The sequence below is a fragment of the Meles meles genome, chromosome 17, assembly GCF_922984935.1.
Source record: "Meles meles chromosome 17, mMelMel3.1 paternal haplotype, whole genome shotgun sequence".
Lineage (NCBI taxonomy): Eukaryota > Metazoa > Chordata > Mammalia > Carnivora > Mustelidae > Meles > Meles meles.
The window spans coordinates 35,611,411-35,629,880 of NC_060082.1; the positions used below are offsets into that span (position 1 = coordinate 35,611,411).

An 18,470-nucleotide genomic window follows, 5' to 3' on the forward strand; every position below is an offset into this window, starting at 1 on the left:
AGAAAGTGACCCAAGCACCTCTGGGTCAATTATATCATCAGGTGATATAATATCAGATCATATTTAACTGATAATGTGGGTTTGTGGCCAAGAGTAGAAATTTTCTGACTCTATCTGTTTAATGACAGTAATAAAACACTCCTCGTCAGCAACAACAAAGCATATTTATACTAAAATGGCTTTCTGTGTGAGATTCATTATTCTAAGTACTCAATATAAATCATTTAATAAATTAACTCATTCACTAGAATTAATACAGCACTTTCTCAAAATTATCATTTCTCTTTTCCTTTATCTAGTTAGTCAAAGCTGTGAAGATTTCCCATACAATCAAATATCTGTAATTTATTTTTTTGAACGAACATATTAATGGTTGTAGAGATCTGAAATACAAGTTTCAAACATTTTTTTGCATTGTAATTATAGGTTTTACTTTTTCAGCCACTCGAGGAAAAAAGACTGTTTTGTTCTTTTTTTTTTTCTGTTGAGCAACAAATATATGAACCAATTTCTAATACAAGACTAGAAATCTTTCATTTCAAGCTGCCCTGTTTTTTACTTTTTTTTTCTTGTTTTACTTTTAAAATCAGTTATGTAGAGAAATCTCTGTACTTGTTCTTTTTTTAAAGACTTTATTTCTTTATTTTGAGAGAGAGGGAGGGAGGGAGGGAGGAAACAGGGGCAGGGGGAAGGGACAGAGAGAGAGGGAAAAGCAGAATCCCCGCTAAGCAGGGACCTCAATGCTGGGCTCAATCCTAGGACCTGGGATCATGACCTGAGCCTAGCTGAAGGCTGTTGCTTAACCACCTGAACCACCAAGGCATCCCCTCTGCACCTGTTCTCAAAGGGCTCAGGTAGCCCTGGTATAAACTGAGGAAATCCCATCTTATTTAATGATTTCAAAAGCATCAGCCATTAGGTTTTCTTGCCAACTCACTAACCCTTTTCTTCACAATGACATTGATAGAAAGTACAACAAATGCATAACACCTGCCTCGTGAACTTCAGCATCCCCACCGTTTCTTGGCACCACTATCAATGTTTCTTCTCAAAGACCAATTTTCTTTGGTAAGCATTGTACAACTCTGAGGTTTGAAGTCTTAGAAACACTACTCAGTTATTGATTTTAGAATTATAGGATTCTACACAATAGGTGGTAGATAGTTAGGCACTTACAGTCAGCATTGCCTTATTTTCCATGAGCATAACTTGCAGGCTATAGGACTTTCCCTTAATTAGCTATCCTGCAAAGTCATTTCTAAGTTTTATTGGAGAGTATAATCTTTGAAAATAAGATTTTATAATAAGAAGTGACAAATCCTAGCTCAGTTCAACTATCTGCCTTTAATAAACACATGTTCCTTTCCCCCCTGCAAACCCTGACATTTTCCTCCCATGACCCAAGGTCAATCAATCAGAGAAAGAGAGAGGATGGTAATTAAAAAGAGACTGTTAGTAAATCAGCAGTGTGAAAAAGTTTTCAATGAAGTGCATGGACCTCTGAGAAATAGCACTGCCAGAACCTTGCTTTCAAACATGCTTTTCTAATATTTACTATTATCTTCATTAATAGAGTTCCCAGAAGCCCTGGTAGGCTCTTTAGTACCATGGACAGGGACACACACAGGGGGCAAACTCCTCATGCATATGGCAATATCTAATGTTGAGAGTTTTGAATGACAATTACATGCATTCATCTTAATTTGGGGGGGCCATCTGGTTTGTATGAGCTTCTGGGATTTCAAAACTCAATGAAGATTGATATTGCCCAAGAGGCTGAAGCCTTCAGGCAGACCAAGGACAACTGTGCTTGTCCCATAGGAAAAATTATTTTTTTAATCATGATGTCACCAGATTTGCTGATAGTAGTGTTATATTTAATTCAACAATTTTGTATTTTAGGAGCAGGGTGCCAGGATTCAACAACACTAGGTTTCTATCTTGTTCCCTTGGGGGGAATGATAGAGCTCAGGCTGGCATCGTTGAATCCTATTTCATAAGTGGATTTGTTTTGTCTCCTTCAGTAAATTGTTCAGTGCATGACGGAGAGATATTTAGGACTGCCATGCTGTAAACTAGAAGTAGAAATAAAGGGGCAGGAGCTGAAATGTGCCAAGTGGGCAAGTTAGAAAATAAAATGAAGAATCTTAGTCATGAAAGAACTTAGATATGCAGTTCTCAAAAGGAAATTTATATTGAGAGATGGAAAAGATATAAATATAGATATGGGTATATTGAGAAAATTATTATCTTTATGTCAAATAGAAAAACTTAATGGATACGAGGATGAGTCAAGGAAACAGTGAAGAGTACACGTTCCACTGTAAGATTTTATCTCTTTATGTCTATCTATAAAATTTTGCCTCTAATCATCTTCTAATTCTGAGAAATGGATCACAATTTTATGCTTGTTGGATAGAGATAAGTGAGGTATTGTGACTCGAAGATATTTATGTGGAAATCACTGTTACTTATCATCATAAAATTTTAGATTTTTTTTATTCCAAATCCAAAGAACATTCATTCCAATGTTCCTTCTTGGTTCCACCAAGCAAAGCAATTTAGCTGCTTTGCTCACTGCTGAATTTCTAGCACGTGAATGAGTATCTGGCAGATATTCAATATATATTTGTCAAATGAATGAATGTTTCTGCTTTTCAAATTTACATTTATTCTTAAAGGATGCATCTTCACTCCTTCGTCTAAGCTTTCTCTGACCACCTCCCTCCCTGCTGAAGGTGAGTGGGTATCTCTCCCTAAACTCCCACAGTCCCATGGCTGTGTCTCTCCTGTTGTACGCCCATTATTCTGGCTTGAAACAAAGTAAACTGTGTGGGTTTCTTATAACTTTTACTTGGATCCAGTCTATAAGAGAGCAAGAGTATGTAACTTGAACCTGATGGACACTTAGTAAATATTCTTTCAATGGAGTTAGTACTTTAGCCTCAATCCCCTGCAATACCCGGATACCCCAGTGGATTCCTGGCTCATGCCCTCTCCTTGCTTCATAGCTCTCTTCTAGAAGGGTCCAGGGTTCTGCCACCCACTCTTTTGCAAAATAATAATGATAATAATAGCTAACAATTACCATTGATTGAGCACTGAGCTGTTTTAATTTTATTACCAAGTTTCATCTTTGTACTAAAGACTGTTAGTACCCCCATTTTTCAACTGAGAAAACTGAGCCTAAGCAAAGACAAATAAAATTTGCCCCAGATCACATAGCTTATAAATACCAAACCAACCATTTACAGGGCCTGAAACCATCTCTATATGATGGAACACAGTCCAAAAAAAAAGAAAGAAAGAAAGAAGAAATCAATGTCTAACAGAAAAAATGAAATCTTTGTCCTTAGATTAACATGTTAACATTTTGTATTGTTAAGATTTTAAAGCAAACATCTTTAGATTTACTCCATTTCCAAACACATAAGCGTCCATAAGACGCTTTTATTTTTTTATTTTTTTTTAATATTTTATTTATTTGACAGAGAGAGAGGTCACAAGTAGGCAGAGAGGCAGGCGGAGAGAGAGGGAGAAACAGGCTCCCCACTGAGCAGAGAGCCTGATGTGGGGCTCGATCCCATGACCCTGAGATCATGACCTGAGCCGAAGGCAGAGGCTTAAACCACTGAGCCACCCAGGCGCCCCCATAAGACGCTTTTAAACACATTTAGTCAATTTGACTTATTCTGATAACGTCATCATGCTAAAAGAGAGGATCTAACTTGTATATTTCTCAATTAAATGGTATTATTTGTTCTTTGTATCATTCATAGTTTTATTTATTTACACACATGCATTTCACATGAGCCAAATAATAATTTTGCCCACTGTCACCTGATATTTGGAGGTTGATTTCCAATGTAAGAAAGGACTAAGGGGGAAAAAATCTTTAAGGCCTTCTGAAATGAGGTCTTTATTTACAAGCTTATGTGGCTGCATAGCTGTTACAGACAGAATTGTATTCAGTGTATTTGAAGGCTTACACGTGCTTTTCAGTCTGGCCTTTGACCCTTCTTCTAAAATGCATGTACTTACTCTCAATAAGTTCCCAATACTTTGGGATTTCAATTCTGCCTTGCAGATATGGTCCTGATAGTCTGAGTCATTGGTCCTGTTCTCCATAAAATACAGGAGATGGATAGCTTTAGCACTTCCCTTCAGCTCCTGTAAATCTAATAAATGGTTTCATCCATATTGCCTCTTTTGGAATCCTTCACTTTGCCTTGGCTGTCTTTTGTTACAGATAAGAAAGGGGAATGTTTGCCAACCTTGGTATTGATGAGGTTGAAACAGCTACTCTCATAATTCTACATCTATACAACTTTATTCTCATTGTTCCACCAGCCATGAGTGACATTCCCTAAGCAGAAAAACAATGTGTCCAAAGCAATAAAAAGCCAGATATCATCAGGTCATTTGGTGCCCAAATGAGGGGAGGCCAGGCAACTCTTAGGTGACCCCGAAGGCTAGAAATGAGCTCCTGGCAATTCCTGCCATCATCTGTTCTTTCCAGACACTCAGATGAGGATCTTAGACAAACTTTCTGAACTTGTCCAATTTCTTTGTTGAAAAACAGGGGAACTGTTTCATCGGAATGAACTTCCTCCGAATAATCAAATGTCTAAAATTAGGAGACACAATATGTTTCAACAGAAGAAAGAAATCACAAGAACCAGACCCTGAGCAAGAAATATTTTTCTTTGCTTTATCCCAGATCTCACTTATCTTATATCTTGGTGCAGCATATGCTTTGTAAAGCTAATTTCTTCCCCCACCCTCTACACCAGGACTCTGCAGATGCACAGATGATTTTTCCACCCGGGAGACCAAGTTGGATTATTTTAGATCTAAAGTCGGGGTTTTTTTTTAAGGCAGGTGAGAAAAACGTAAAAAGAAAAGAAAAGGAAGTTACTTGTTGTCCTGCTCCGATTGGACTATAATTGTAATGAGATACTTTACAAATTGAATCGTGTTAGAAAAAGCTATCTTGTCATGAGTCTGAGAAAACTCTCAACACTGGTATGATTGCTTTCCTGATACCCTTTCTGATCATGTTCTGGGATTTCCAAAGCTTTCAAAGGGATTTTGTGTGTCCCTTGAGTTTACAAAAAAATAAAATAAAATGAGACTTACGAGAGTCTACCGGGCACACCACAAGAGAGGCCAACATCTTTGTGTTCCGCTGTATTATCAGATCACACGCACCCTTTAAGGAAGCCCGGTACACTCACATTTGCCACTTGGTTTCTCACTGACAACAGTAGGGCAGCCCCAGCTGCTTCCGGCAGCTGTTCAGTATAAAACTGCCCAAGCCAAAATGCCTTCCAGCTAATGGCGGTCCCCAGAAGCGAGAGGACAATTGCCACGTCTGGGAATGGAGACCAGCTCCAAAGGGAGGAAAACCCAACGCAGAGAAGTGAGGAGACCTCCCTCCCCCAGCCTGTCTCTGCCTCTTGTAGAGGGAAAAATAACTCTGTAAACCTGTTCATTCCCAGCCTGCCCTCCCGAGGGCTTCACCTTTATAATGAGCTAGAAGAGTGGAGGAGATTCCTTTCCTCTCCAAATGAATTATCATTATAATAGGCATCTAGGCTGCCTATCAAAGATCCCAGAACCAGGGTAGCAGGAAAGTGGTGAGGGTAAGAAAGAGGAAGGGGAGAAATTTACATGCAGAGATAAGCATGGACAGTCATTAAGAGAACAGGCCTTCACTTCAAAACGACATGAACCCAGCACAGGTCTCCTGCCTGTTAAATATGTACAGTGTGTGCTTATTTGATGATGAAAATCAGACGATGGCTATTTGAATGAAAATGAATTTTAATAGGCTTTGGAGGCAGAAGAAGCAGCAACTCTCCATTTTCCCCTCTATCGCCAGGCACCTTCTTGACCATCATTACCACAAAGGAAAGAATGCCGGCATGCTAATCATCCCGCCAAGAACGCCACTCTCCTCCTCAGTCTTTGTGGGTGTTCATTAACCTTGTGGGCTCCTCAGCCAGCAGAGTACAGCTGTCCCGGGGACATTTCCATATCCCTGAAGAATAGCAGGATGTCGGGTTAGCCTCAGGGATCCTGCCTATAGAAAAAAGGGGGAGAAAGCTCCCTTAGGAGTGAAAGCAAAGGACTATTAGTGGTTAGCACTTACATGGCACGATTGAAAAATTTGCAAAATTTTGCACTTACTTTGCACTTCTATAAAATTAAGTATAATATGGCTATTTATTACTCATTTTTTATTCTGACAGAGAGACAAAAGAATCGTCCTAGCATTATAAATCCTAATCCCTACCTCCTCGCCAAAATGAACACTAAAACAAATATCCTTGGGTCATTTATCTCTTATTGGTATTTAAGCATAGTCTGGGAGCATAGAAATATTCTGGTGACTTTAAGAGGTTATGAAATCTATCCTTTACTCCAAGCAAGACCACATAAAAACCATCCTGGTAGCAACAACAAAATAAATAAAAATACTTTCAAAGGACTTTCGTTTGAAAACAGCAGAGTTCGTTTGGGAGATGTCCCGGTAACTGTTCTTTCCGGACCTTCTCCACACTAATTCATGCGGTTATTGCTTGTTCCCCACCCTCCTCTGGGCACAAGTCCCAAGTCTATCAGATCACTGATCCTAAATTAGTCCAAGCTCATCAAGCCTGACCTTAAAGCCACCATCATCTCACTTAAACCTTTTGGCAAAAACCCTAAAACAGATTTTACCTCCCCAATGTCTTCTCTAATGGTTCATCAAAATCAGTAAGGTTCTTCGGGCTTATTTCATACTAAACCTGATAAACTGCATTTTTACCGTGGAAAAAAGAAAATACTCCTATTGCCAAGTAATGGACTGTCTAATATCTTTGATCTCTAGAAGTAAGCATCTCATCAGCGAGAGCTATGGCCTTTCTACAGTCTAGCCACTATATGTTAGAGACGGTGCCACTGACGCTACTCTCCACCCAAGCAGAGTAAGACAAGAGGACGGTAGATCTTCCAGCAAGCCCTTCTCTCTCTGAATCCTTGCTCCAAATAAAGCAAGTATTGTATTCTTGAAAGCATTTGCAAATAATGTTTACTGGCGGGTGCGTCTCATAGGGAAAAACTGTACTCCGAGATGGCTGACCAAACCAGCCAGGGAATCCCAGTCCCTGTCTCAAAGCCCTTCTGGATTCTTCTTTCCTACCCTGTTTCCCGCACGCGCCAAAAGTACCAAGTATGTGGAACTAGAAGGGTATCAATCCCCCTCCCTGCTTGTGCTCAGACCTTTGGAGAACAACCTCCTCTGAGCCCACCAGTGTTAAATAAACCTGCCATCCCCCGAAGCCTCCAACTGCCGCTTGGTTCTTCCGCCAGGATCCAGTCCAGGTTCCACAACACGTCAACCATATAGCTCATATTTGAGGATTTGTTTTATGAGGATTAAGATTTAATCCCTGAGATTTTGCCATGTCATCTTTAACATCTTTTTTTTTTTAATTTTAAACTAAAGCACAGTATTGAATGAAGCGGGAGAGAGCAAGCCCAAAAAGATTCCCATAAAAAAATGAAACCCCCACACTCCAAGAAAACTGAAATTAAACTCTATATTCGTTTTTTTGCTAAAAAGGTGCTTTTAACAATTATCACGATGTGTTTCATGAAGGTGTTCTCTCCCACCTTCATTTTCTCTTGAGCTACTCTTAGCAGCACAGGCCTGGGGTCCTGGCGTGGGTGGGGTAGGATAGGAAGAAGCTGGGGCTGGGAGGGAAAAGGTCTCAAGCCATTTCTTCCCCATTATCCCCCGGTTAAGCTGCTCCAACTCTGACAGCCTAACAAGGTGCTAATGGGCCATACGTTCTAGCCCAGTTCACAGCAGGTTGTTTCAAATGGGTTGAGGAGGTTGATTTGCATTCGAAATCTTCTCTCTCTCACTTGCTTTTTTGTTTGGCCCCTTGATTTCTACTCCCCAGACACTCTTTTGGAGGTTGACTCAGAATGGAACAAAATCACATCAGTTCAGAATTTGAATTGCCTGACTTTGGATTTTAAATGTGCCCCATTATTTCATCAAGTTGTGGTGGGGAGGGGGAGAGGTGAAGGGAAAGAAAGGAGAGCAAAGAGATTTTAAAATGAAAGGGAGAGATGATGACAGATGGATGCAAATGTTCCTTTTAAGTGGAGAGGAGCAGCTGATGTTGAGGCATGAAATTAAATTAGTACATCTGTGGCTGGATGCGTGTCATTCAGCTTCCTGTTTCCCACTCCGGAGGAGTTTGGTTACCTCACGACTAACTGGCTTCCTTTCACAGCCCATGAATGCTTCCCCGCACACAAGATGGACGCCCTTTCCTGAAAGGGGGCTGCTTGCCAAAAACCCACCACACAGGGGTAGCCCTCCATCCTCATGGTGTCCTACCGACAGGAGGAGAAGGAGGAGTTGGCTCAGTTGAAACTCCAGTTCCTCAACTCAAAGGGAAATGAAATCGAAGTCAGCAGATTTTCCAAGGAGGCAGTGTTTACGAGTGGCCTGTGGTGTGCTGGGCAAAGGAACAATCTGCTTTTGAAAACCCAGACAGCTGCATGCGGGAAGTGCTCAGGATTCGTAAATGTTTACAGCCCTTTCTACAGAAGGACAGGACAGGGCTGTTTCTTCAGGACCAGCTCCGGGGGTGCTCCCCATCAATAATAGAGCTCAAACTTCCACATCCCCGCGGTAAGCAGAGCCGTGGTGAAGCTTCAGGGCCGCTGCCAGGAAGGTTTATGGCTCAGCTCAGCTCCTACCTCTCCAGCTTTCTCCCTTCAGCTTGCATCTCAATTTCCAGTCTCTCACCCAAAAGCTAAAGATCTAAGCCAGTCGTTCCCCACCTGCACTGCCAAGGTCACACACCTAACTGACATTGTATCCAAAGGAACAGAGGAGCCATGTTACTTAGAATTGGGTACATGAAACTATTTTATTTTTTTAAGATTTTATTTGTTTGACAGAGAGAGAGAGAGAGAGAGAGATCACAAGTAGGCAGAGAAGCAGGCAGAGTCTAGAGGGGGAAGCAAGTCTCCCTGCTGAGCAGAGAGCAGAGAGCCCGATGCGGGACTTCATCCCAGGATCTTGAGATCATTACCTGAGCTAAAGGCAGAGGCTTAACCCAGTGAGCCACCCAGGCGCCCGAACCAAAAGTTAATTCCTGGGTATTGGCAGCAGATTCAGGAATCACCCTTGACCACTGAATACCATGGCGATATTCTCATAAAGGTCCACTTGAATCTATTAAAAAACAAGAAAAACAACGTAAAAATATCATTATGACGGTGGTTCCTTATCCAATCAAAAGAGCCCCCACACTCTCTGTTCACCCACCAAACTGTTCAATGGATTTAAGAATTAAGTTAAAAACCTTCAGTATTTTACTGTTCTTTCAGAAATGACAGGATTCGGGGTGGGGGTGGGGAACTGCCCCCAAATATGGTGCCTTTGTGTCTGGAACATTTTAGACTGAAGGAATTTAAGAAAGGGTCCTTGCAGGGAGGACTTCCTGACCTTCCCCTGAAGCTGGTCGTAAGACCCTTGTGGGAAGCACCTTCCCTACACCTGAGGGAAAGAAGCATCCTAGCTCCAAGACTGAGTGATTCCAAGAAAGGTCCAAATAAATGAGCCTTGAAGAGCATCTCCTTGTTTGCTACACTTAGCTCATATCCCTGTTTGCCAGAGGGAAGCTGGGTGAGGGTGGGTGAAATAGGGGAAGGGCATGAAGAGTACACGTAGACTGATGGCGAGCACTGAGGAATTTTTGAATGAATGAACGAGTGACAAAAAACACTAAAATTTCATTGCTTTTGATCTTTTTTTTTCTTTTTAAAGATTTTGTTTTTAAGTAATCTGTACACCCAGTGTGGGGCTCAAACTCACAACCCTGAGATCAGGAGTTGCATGCTCTATGGACTGAGTCAGCCAGGCTCCCCTCAATCTTCATTTCCTTATGAAAGCTCTTTTATCTTTAAAACTTATATTAAATAAATGCGTATGCTTCTCTCTAGTTAGTCCTATTTTTTTTTTTTTTTTACAGAGCTCCAGCTGAGAACTTCAAAGGCTAAGAAGAAAATATTTGTTTACTCCTCTACAGCAAGCAAAAAGAAATGAGGAAAAAGCTATGCCCCTTCTATTGTCAGGGAGCAAGAATATCCTGACCCCTTCAAGAACCTTCTAGCTGTACTAAGAATCAAATTGACCTGAGACAGATTAACAGGGGAAAAAATCAAATTTAATAGTGTACGTACAGGGAATCCACCTAGACATGGAAATTCTAGAGACAGTCAGGTGAAATGAGGGATAGTTGTCATCCTGAACTAAGGGGAAGGGAGTAGGGGTCTGGGCCTTCAAAGGAAAAAAGTGCTATCTTCAGGGAGAATGAGAAAGGGTAAATGATAAATGTTTGCTGCGCTACACAGAAAAAAAGGGACAAAAAGAGGACTTTGCTGGTTCCTCCCTGTCCACCATGCATAGTTCATACCAAAACGTAGTTATCAGTGGTGATAACTCTCTTTCTGGAGCAGGTCCTCTATCTAAATTCTTTGGGGCAGTTGTGTGGGAAGTAAAGAGCTTTTCCTGAATCTGCTGGGTTTTGATTGCCTTTTTAAGTCCATGTCATCTTCATACTAAAGTGTCCCATCTTGGGGTGCCCTGCTCTTGGCCCCCAACACTACACACACTCCAGCATTTTGCACAGAAGACTTTCTCCAAATGGTGTCCACCTATCAAGGTGCATGAAATTGGAAGAAGCCTTGGGTGTTGCATTCACGTCATCTGCTTAGGTTAGCACACACCAAGTGGTCTCTCTTCAGGCAATTTTCAAGTTGTCGTCTCAGACTTCTTACATTATAAACGCACACACCACAAAGAAGAGAAATGTGTAACACACCGGGGGAGAGAAAGAAGAGAGGGAGAGTCTCCTGTAAATCCATGAGTGCGACGTAGTCTTTGACCTTACACTGACTTCGATTAAGCCTTCCAGCCCAGGCAAACTCCCTGTAGTATTTCCCCACAAGAGCACAGCCTTGTGGCTTGGTTCCCCAGAGGTGATCAGCCAGTCCATAGTTAGCTCCTGTTGTTATTCCTTTCCCAGCCAACTCTGTCATTCCCTGAAGCACTCCTGGTGTGGTTCTTGGAACCGTCTTCAGTGTGCTAGCACTGATCTGCCCCGAGCAAAATGCTTGGCCCATCTGTGCCAGGAAGATGTTTGCATTGTTGCCATCAGTCTTTCTCTCTCCAAAGAAATTGGAGAAGAAAGCATGTCTGATTCCACCGTTGCCAGTGTGCCACACCAAGAATCCTTTGGGGTGGTTCTTATTAAAGGAAAAATCAAGCCTGAGTTAGAAAACTCATATTGCATTGGTTCAGCAGCCAAACCCAGATGGGTGTGAGATGGTGAAGGATATGAGATGTATCTTGAGTTCTTTCTCCTCCCCACTCCTCATTCAGAGCAGAATGACAGTGCAGGGCACTGTCCCGGCAGAGGCCCACAAGCAACCTTTACCTTTTTTACTGTCTCTGACCCTAAGACTTTTTTTTCCTTGCTTCCTCTCCCATCAAAATTGAACTTGGTCTATTCAATATCTGTTTTTCTTACTTATGCTAACGTAATTCATGTAACAATATTTCATTGTCCCAACTGATGTGACAAAGAATTTGAATCCAAAAGGATGACTCAGATAATTGGAAGTCCCTGCAGGCCATTCCTGAGGGTTTTTGTTTGTTTTTTGTGGGTTTTTTTTTCCGCAAAAGCAACTAGACAGGCTCATCTCCTCACAGCACAGAAAGAGATGCCAACTCTCCTGACCAGCAACAGGGATTCAAAAACTATTTGCTGATTTCATTTTACAAGTATAGGACAAAGCCTTTCATGCTGATTCTCACTATCTAAGGTTGAACTGTACCTAAGGAGACCATGATTCATGTGAAACTGAAACAACTCCACAGCAAGCATCTGACCACGTTTTTAGATCGCTGTCTCTCAGACTTGACTGTGCATGGGAGTCACCTCTGACTCTTGCCAAAATACAGTTGTGTTGTTTACATCTGGGGAGGGGGTCTGAGCTCCTGCCCTGAGATGATGCCTCTGGGACTCTCCAGGCCTGCACCTTGATTAGTAACATTCTATAGGGTGAGAGAGGAACTGGAATTAGTGGAAGAGATGGGACGATGGAGGTAAGAGGGGACGCTGACTCAAACATAGAATGTGGCAGACTATCCAGATTCTCAGCGGAAAGGCTGGTTCCATTGGTTTCTTCTTGTATTCATCTACCCTTCCTTCCATGTATATTTGTAAATCACTTATTTATTCAACAGAGACCTACCACACTCTCCTCCCATGGATGGCGTAAGTCTTTAAGGAGGAAAACAGTGGTCAAGGTTAGCATTATTCTCACAAGCACAGAGCTGAGAAAATACAGAAAAAAGCTACATGGAGGAGAATAAGTGTTGTATTGACATCTAACAACCAGAAATATACAAAACGGCCATCAAATTAAATATTCTCCAAGAAAACTCCTGATTTCTAAATTCAGTTGGTATTTTCACCTCTCAAACCAATCTGCGTGATCACAAGGTAGGATTTCATCGATGGTGTTTGCAGAAGACCTGCTACGTGTGGTATATTCGCTTCTCCAGAGTCTCACCTCACAACCGCCCATAGCTCAGAACTATAGAAGAGGTCCCCCCAAGGAGGCAGAGTTTGCTTTAAAATTCAGTCCTGAATGACTGAATTAATTCATTTAAAAATTGCTGGTCACATGTCTACTACACACCAGATGGGTTCAGTACTTGGGCCTGGAGATGACGTTACATAGTTACAGTGCTCAAACACTGTACCCTCATACCTCCAAACAGGTAGAGGTATCTTAACTTGAACTCAATCTAGCTGTTGAAATCAGGTCATTTTTCTATTTAACAACAGGGTCAAACTAATGGCTTCAATAACTGTAAAGAGCATTTCTTATCCAATTGAGCTTGGAGCCCATGATTTGGGGAGACCTGAGGAGTAACTCAAGGATTATACACCATGACCAAATGGGATTTATTCCAGAAATGCAAAGTTAGTTCAACTTACGAAAATCAATCAATATATTGGTAGAATTAAGGGGTGGGGGGAATCATGATCGTCACAATAGTTGCAGAAAAGGCATTTGACAAAATCCAACACCCTTTCATGATGAAAACACTCAACCATCTTAGAAGAGAATTTCATCAACCTGATAATGGGCCTCTAAGAAAACCTCACAAGTAATATCACAATGGTGAAAGACTGAATGCTTTCTCTCTAAGATCAGAAACAAGACAAGGGTGTCGGCTCTTACGATGTCTGTTTGACATTGTACTAGAGGTTCTAATCAAAAGAAATTAGGCAATAAAAAGGAATAAAAGTTGCTTAGACTGTATATAGAAAATATTTAAAAATACACACATATAACTAGTTCTTATAAACAACTTCACCAAGGTTACAGGACACAAGATCAATATACAAAAATCAATCATACAATCTACCCACTTACAATGAACTATCTAAAAATGAAATTAAGATGATTATTTTTACAATACCATCAAAAAGAATAAAATACAGGAATAAATTTTATAAAAGAAGTGCTAGTTTTGGGATGCCTGGGTAGCTTAGTCAGCTACGCATCTGGCTTCGGCTCAGGTTATAATCCCAGGGTCCTGGGATCGAATCCCACATCAGGCTCCCTGCTCAGCAGGAAGCCTGCCTCTCACTTGGCCAGCTTCTCCTTCTACCTGCTTATGTTCTATCCCTCTGACAAATAAATAAAATCTTAAAAAAAAAAAAAAAAAGGAAATGCAAGTTTCATTCAACGGAAACTACAAAACATTATTGAAAGAAATTGAAGAAGACCTATGTAAATTGAAAGACAGTCAATGTTCATGGATTGAAAACTTAATATTGTGAACACGGTAATACTCCCCTAGTTGATCTATCTCTCTGACAAATAAATAAAATCTTAAAAAAAAAAAAAAGGAAATGCAAGTTTCATTCAATGGAAACTACAAAACATTATTGAAAGAAATTAAAGAAGACCTATGTAAATTGAAAGACAGTCAATGTTCATGGATTGAAAACTTAATATTGTGAACACGGTAATACTCCCCTAGTTGATCTACAAGTTCAGTCCCTACCAAAATCCTGTTTGGATTTTTCGAAGAAATGGACAAACAGTTCCCAGAATTTTTCAAGAGACTCAGAATAAGCAGAACAATCTTGGAAAAGAAAAACAAAGGTGGGGGACTCACACTTTCTGGTTTCAAAACTACAAACAAAACTACAGAACAAAACAAAGTTAAAATAACCAAGACAAATATGGTACTGGTATAAATGTCACATGTAGATCAATGGACTTAAATTGGCAGTTCAGAAATAAAACCTTAAATTTATGGTAAACCGATTTTTGACAAGGTTGCTGGGACAACTGAGTGAGGAAAAAAAAATTCTTTTTAACAAATGATGCTGAAACAACTGGATATTCACATGCAAAAGTTAGACTACCTTCACATGAATGAAGTAAGAACTTTACCTCACACCCAGACAAGAATTAATTCAAAATGGGTCAAAGACCTAAAGTTAAAAGCTAATATTATAAAACTCTTAGAGAAAAACATAGGCATAAACCTTCATAACCTTGGATTAAGCAGTGGTCTCTGAAATAGGACACCAAAATATCAACAACGAAATTTTAAAAATAGGTATATTGGACGGTGTTAAAATTTCAAACGTTTGTATTTCATAAACGATCAAGAAAATGAAAAGACATCCCACAAATTGAAAGGAAGTATTTCCAAATCATGTACCTAGGATTTGTATCCAGAAAATTGAGAGAAACCATACCACTCAACACCAAAAGGTAAACAATCCAATATTAAACGGGCAAAGGATCTAAACAGGCATTTCTCCACGGATACACAAATGACCAATATGCACTTAAAAGTGCTCCACACCATGTGATGCGCCTGGGTGGCTCAGTCGGTTATGCATCAGACTTTTTTTTTTTTTAAGATTTTTATTTATTTGATAGAGAGACGCAGCAAGAGAGGGAACACAAGCAGTGGGAGAGGGAGAGGGAAAAGCAGGCTCCCTCAGGAGCAGAGAGCCCAAAGTGGGGCTCGATTCCGGGACCCCGGGGTCATGACCTGAGCCGAAGGCAGACCCTAAATGACTGAGCCATCCAGGCGCCCCAAGTGTCAGACTCTTGATTTTGGCTCAGGTCATGATCTCAGTCAGGGTCGTGAGATGGATCTTCACATAGGGTTTGGCACTGGCTGTGGAGCCTGCTTAGGATTCTCTCACTCCCTCTCCCTCTGCTGCCCCTGCCCCTGCTCACACATGTGCGGACTCTCTCTCTCTCTCTCTCTCTTTTTTAATTAAAACTTTTTATTTTTTTATAAACATATAATGTATTTTTATCCCCAGGGGTACAGGTCTGTGAATCATCAGGTTTACACACTTCACAGCACTCACCATAGCACATACCCTCCACATTGTCCATAACCCCACACCCCTCATGGCCCCCCTCCCCCCAGCAACCCTCAGTTTGTTTTGTGAGATTAAGAGTAACTTATGGTTTGTCTCCCTCCCAATCCCACCTTGTTTCATTTATTCTTTTCCTACTCCCCAAGTCCCCCACATTGCATCTCCACTTCCTCGTATCAGGAAGATCATGATAGTTGTCTCTCTCTGATTGACTTATTTCGCTAAGCATAATACCCTCTAGTTCCATCTACGTCATCGCAAATGGCAAGATTTCATTTCTTTTGATGGCTGCATAGTATTCCATTTGTATATATATACCACATCTTCTTTATCCATTCATCTGTTGATGGACATCTAGGTTCTTTCCATAGTTTGGCTATTGTGGACATTGCTACTATAAACATTCGGGTGCACGTGCCCCTTCGGATCACTATGTTTGTATCTCTAGGTAAATACCAGTAGTGCAATTGCTGGGTCGTAGGGTAGCTCTATTTTCAGCTTTTGGAGGAACCTCCATGCTGTTTTCCAGAGTGGTTGCACCAGCTTGCATTCCCACCAACAGTGTAGGAGGGTTCCCCTTTCTCCACATCCTCGCCAGCATCTGTCATTTCCTGACTTGTTAATTTTAGCCATTCTGACTGGCGTGAGGTGGTATCTCATTGCAGTTTTGATTTGTATTTCTCTGATGCCGAGTGATGTGGAGCACTTTTTCATGTGTCTGTTGGCCATCTGGATGTCTTCTTTGCAGAAATGTCTGTTCATGTCCTCTGCCCATTTCTTGATTGGGTTATTTGTTCTTTGGGTGTTGAGTTTGCTAAGCTCTTTATAGATTTTGGATACTAGCCTCTCTCTCTTAAAACAAAAACAAAAACAAAACAACAACAACAAAAACAACATGCTCAACACCATGATTCATTAGGAAAATAGAATCAAGACTACAAAGGGAGGGAGTGACATCAGCAAAACAGCAGCAGCTTAAAAATTCTGATGCTTGTTCTTCCCCCAGAAACATCCATATGAACACTTATCTGCACAGGAAAACACCTTCACAAGATTCACAGCTTCTTGTGAAGCACAGGAGTAAGAAGTAAAGGACACTCGGAGGGGGAAGGATAGAGAAATTTACATCACCCCCACCCCTTCTCCCAAGCCCAGGTAGCCCAGTGCAGGGAAACACCTGCTGCATGAAAGCAGGGTTAAGTGAGTGCCTGACTTCACGCAGGACCCCCGAGCCAGCTTGTCCCGGGCTGACTCCCACAGCCCTGGATGCTCCCTATGGGCTCCCATAGCCCCAGGCCTCCGGCTCACTCTGGAACCTGAGGAAGAGGGAATGAGAAGTGACTGCTGATGGGTACAGCTTTCTTTTTGGAGTGATGAACATGTCCTGGAATCAGTGGTGATTGTTGTAAAACCTACTGAATCGTGTATCTTAAAGAGGTGCATTTATGGTGTGTGAATTTTGTCTTTTAAAAATGTAGCACAAAAATAGTTTTTTAAGATACGCAAATTGTTATAAGATGAATAAATTCTGGGGATCTAACGGACAGTTAACAGTACTGTATTACAGACTACTTGAAAGTTGCTAAGAGAGCAGATCTTAAATGTTCTTACTATAAAACAAAACATGGTAATTATGCGAGGTGGTGAAAGTGTTAACTAACCTTACTGCAGTTAATAATTTTTCAGTATATACATGTATCAAATCCTCACCTTGTACACTTAAACTTACACAATGTTACATGTAAATTACATCTCCATAAAACTGGAAGACAGGTAGATAGATAGGTAGATACATAGATAGATGATAGATAGATACATAGATAATTGATAGACAGATATAAAGATAAATAGATTTTTAAAAGTAGCTCCATCTTGGCAGGTTAGCCTTAACCAGACCCAGAGATAAAGAAGAAAGTGCAGATGGACCTGTGCTGGTAATTCCACTGTCCCAAACGCACTCAAGAGCATAAAGTTGAACCAGGTGCTAACCCTTCGACACTCCTCTGTGGGGCTTCTCATAATAAGCTTGCTGTGGGAGAGGTTAGGGGAGCTGCCATTACAAACAAAAGTCAACAGCCCTGGGCTCTCTGGTCCCCAGTCTCACAATCCCACCCGTACCCTTTGATAGGCAGTAAAATTCAGTCAGTCTGACCATTAAAAAAAAAAGAAGAAAAAGAAGAAGAACCTTTTATTTAAAAAAAAATTAAAAACACCTTTTCTGCTTTCATTTCTCATTAAAATGCCACTTTTGAGTCATTTGGAAAGGGTCAGGCTGGATGTTGTCTTTAAAACCTTTGACAGCTACTATAATTGCCTAGAGGTCCAATAACAGTGATTGCTCTCAGAAGTTTAATTTTGAAGTTTCTGCCAAGCCATTAGCATGTAGCCGGGCTACAGAAATCATAGGAAATTAGAGGTGAGGAGGAAAAACTCATCTCATCTACCTCTGGACTGTCACCTCTTCCCTGGGCCAGGACAAGTTCTTTTCTAAGTGGCTGTTTCCTGGTGTAGTGAGAGGAGTCCTGGGATCTGATTTGGAGTTCTGCTACTAACTAACCACATGGCTCAGGCAAGTTATTAAACATTACGGTAGTCTGTCTTTCTTTTTTTTTTCTTTTTATTTTTTTAATATGAAATGCTTCATGAATTTATGTGTTATCCTTACACAGAGGCTGGGCTAGTGTTCTCTGTATCATTCCAGTTTTCATATGTGTGCTGCAGAAGTGAGCACTGCATCTTTGGTATCTTTAAAAATAGGTGCATTGTTGCCTCTTCTGCTCTGCCCTTGTCCAAGTGCCCTCTGTCCAAGATTCTTCCATAGATCACCTCTGTGGAGCAGGACAGGCAGAGAGACATCTGCACAGGAGCTCTCTGAATGGGTGTTCCTTGAGTTGAAGGATTGGGCTGGGCAAGCTTCCTGCAGGGAGGCAGAAAGGCATTAAAATAAAACATTGTATC

General features: G+C 41.0%; 1 non-coding gene across 1 annotated transcript; it reads right to left on the minus strand.

Annotated features, from left to right (window-relative positions):
* Window positions 1-18,136: 18,136 nt before the first annotated feature.
* LOC123928533 lies at window positions 18,137-18,243 on the minus strand. The gene has a single exon (XR_006815745.1). It is a non-coding gene; the product is annotated as a U6 spliceosomal RNA (small nuclear RNA).
* Between the last annotated feature and the right edge of the window lie 227 nt (window positions 18,244-18,470).